At 50.3% G+C, this 3,137-nt stretch overlaps 1 pseudogene; it reads right to left on the reverse strand.

Moving 5' to 3' along the window:
* Positions 1 to 401: 401 nt before the first annotated feature.
* LOC149997436 (ubiquitin carboxyl-terminal hydrolase 10 pseudogene) lies at positions 402 to 2,709 on the reverse strand (annotated as a pseudogene).
* Between the last annotated feature and the right edge of the window lie 428 nt (positions 2,710 to 3,137).

Below are 3,137 nucleotides of genomic sequence, written 5' to 3' on the forward strand. Positions count from 1 at the left end.
CAAAAACTAAAGGGTGGGAGAGGAAAGTGTGATGGATTAAAATTTTATTTCTTAAGGAAAGATAAAATTCATTTTCAAAACTTTACAGGTGTTGCTGGTGAAGAATTTACACTACTAATCAGAGTGGGAATCAAATGCCAGTTCCCCCTTCTTACTCAGGGATCAACATTATTTCAGAATCATGGGGTTTTTTAATGTATTTTCCTAAATCAAGCTACAGCCTGTTTCAACCAAACGATTTTGATTTGGAAGCTAGAAGGCAACATAAACTACGTTGCGCACAACCCCTTTTCATTCTAGCCCGTTTTTGCAAAAGGGAGAAAGTGTTTCTCTCTAGAGAGGAAGGAAGTCATGAGGGTCGGTGTTGAACAAGCGGGCATGGGGCACGCCCAGCCAGCTGCTCAGTCCTGGAAGACGTCTGCGCCCGCTGCACCACTGCCGTTAGGGCAGACCACTGCAAATAGTCTATAGAATCTGTGGCACTTAAAATTCTTATTTTAACTCCTGGAGAAAGCAGTTCTTTACTAATTTCCACATCCACAGGTTATTCTTTTTTTTTATATGAGCTTCTGACACCCACAAGTCTCCGCATAAACAAAGCAGTCCAGGTGCAGCCGGGGACAGCAGGGCCCTTTCCGGTGTCAGCTTGGACCACTCTCAACCTCTTGTTTGGTTTTCGCACTACAAGCTTGGACAGATTCTCTTGCCACCGCACTTCCCAATGCACCCGGGGCTGTACGTATCTTGTCAGACTGGATATGCGACAGCAACGTGAAAAATGACTGCAAAGTGGCAGAGTCTTCTGAACTCTGCTGGTAAACCACAGACCTGATGTGTCCCCCCAGAACGCCAGTGATTGGGGTCGAACAAAGTCAGCCTGGCGAGTGTCTGAAGTCTTGTTTCTGGGGCCCGCTTGCTCCCATTCATCCTCGCTCCCTTCGCCTAGTTCACTGAGTGGCTTTTGGGTCGATTGGAAATAGTTTTTCGTTATTTGATGAGGGAAGTGTCTTTAGATTCAACATTTCCTCATGAAGTCCATTTAGAATGAAGCCTAAGTTAAGTATTCCTCGGTATCTTCCTGCCCACCCTCTTCAGGCAGGCTTGACCCGATGACTGTCCGCCGTCCATAAATATAAGTGGGTTCAAATGCAGCTCCAGGGCAGGTATCCCTCACGATTTCATCCCCGAGAGCTGGTCTGGGTTTTGGAAGCACTGCACATCAGTAAACTCATTCGTTAGCTGAACAAAGCTGTCTACCATGGGTGTTGACGTGCAAAGTCTTTGCACTTTTGAATACAGAGGAGTGAGCTTATCAGGTGATACATCAGGCGAGCACCCAGCGCCTGCAATGTGGCGTCAGTGCAGCGCCGGGTTCCCTTACTCAGCAGCTGCAGTGACACATCGGAGGGCGAGCACCCAGTGGCTGCAGTGTGGCGTCCCTGTGGCACTGGGCTCCTATACTAATCAGTCCACGCAGTTGCAGTGATACTGGGTTACATCCCCCAGCAACTCTGCAACCTTTAAGGCTACGGCACCGTCTGAAACTGGACCTTCCTTGACTTCAGCCTGCTTTCCAGAGACGGCGGAGATGTGGCTGGAGGGGAATACTTAGTTTCCACAGAAGCCCGGGGCAAGGAGGAACACTGGCCCATGACGTAAACTGACTGACAGCGTGGTCCCCGCCCCAGCGCCCAGACATCAGCAGGAGGGGCGGGTCTCTCAGCTTTAGCTGGACTGAGTTGGCGTTTCGAGTGTGCAACCCCACCCTGTGGGCAGCTGAGCCCTCGGCCAAGGATTCAAGTATTTGTCCATTAGCAACTCCAAGGTCTTCAGTAGGATAGTCCCTGAGTAAGGGAGAACCACAGCTGTCCTGACAGGTGGTCCCCGCCAGCCTCTGTGGGAGGCAGCGCTGGTCAAGGTCAGGCCCTGGCAGCTGCCCTGCAGCCCCAACACTGCTGTCCAGGGCTCACGGAAGAAAGCCGCAGGGCACAGCGTCTCGGACCAAGCCCTGGAGCCCCACCCAGGGCAGCTGCAGTCCTGGTGTCCCCAGCAAGGGCATGTCGCCCCCCAACCCTCTGTTCCTCCCTGCCTTTGGTGTTCAGGACTGCGGGGCTGCAAGGCCATTGACAGGGGCTTCCCAGAAATACTACCCTTGCTGCCATCATTCTGGTAGCTATAATACCCAGGGGGACATTTTTTCTTCCTTATAGGCTCCCTTGGTCCAAGACCACCCGAGATACCTTCATTTTCCCAAACTTCCGCCTCCGCATTGGAACCCACTGAGCAAGGGCAGGGCCTGGGTACCGTCAGTGGATGGAACTGTAGTTCACTTCTTTATGTCATGAGGGGCCTTTTGGGAAGTTGTGCGATTAAGAATAAACTCAGGTGCCTGAGGATTCAATGCGCTTGAGATATTGTACTCAGGGGTTCTCTGAGAATTGTCATTGGGTTCAATGACTTAATTAACACCAAACTTGGGTCTCTGATAGTCCCTTCCATCAGGTAGTTCATCTGTAGCCTGTGTGTCACACAGAACCGTTCCATTGTATGGAGAAAGCACAGCTGGAGAGCGAGGAGTCACAAAGGACGTATTTTACTGAACTCACCAGGGATAAAATCTCCAAAAATGACTGTGGGCAGGGGAGGGCATCCACTCCGCACACTGCTGCCTCTGCCTGCGGCCACCCTCTCACCACCCTGTGATCCCATCTTCAAGAAGATTTATGGAAGTGATACTCTGAGTTTTTCATGTTCAAAAATCTTTGTTTCCTTTACTTGAAAACTGTTTTAGAAAAAAAGGACTATGGACTCGGGTCAAGATGGCAGCACAGATAAACACGGCTTGCCTCCTCAACAACCACATCAAAATTACAACTGAATTATAGAACGACTGTTACTCAGAACTGGCAGAAATCAATATGAATTCTGACAACTACAGAATTAAAGAAACCATAACCATCCAGACGGGTAGGAGGGGTGCAGACATGGAACGAGCTGGTCCCACATCCACATGTGGTAGGTAAAAATTCAGGAGGGATACCTCAGGAGCAAGGAGTCCCAGCCCCACACCAGGCCCTTCAGCCCAGGGTTCCAGTTCCAGGAAAATAAGTCCCCATAACCTCTGGCTGCAAAAACCA

The sequence above is a fragment of the Furipterus horrens genome, unplaced genomic scaffold (genome assembly GCF_987537825.1).
Source record: "Furipterus horrens unplaced genomic scaffold, mFurHor1.1.pri manual_scaffold_11, whole genome shotgun sequence".
In the NCBI taxonomy this organism is placed as follows: domain Eukaryota; kingdom Metazoa; phylum Chordata; class Mammalia; order Chiroptera; family Furipteridae; genus Furipterus; species Furipterus horrens.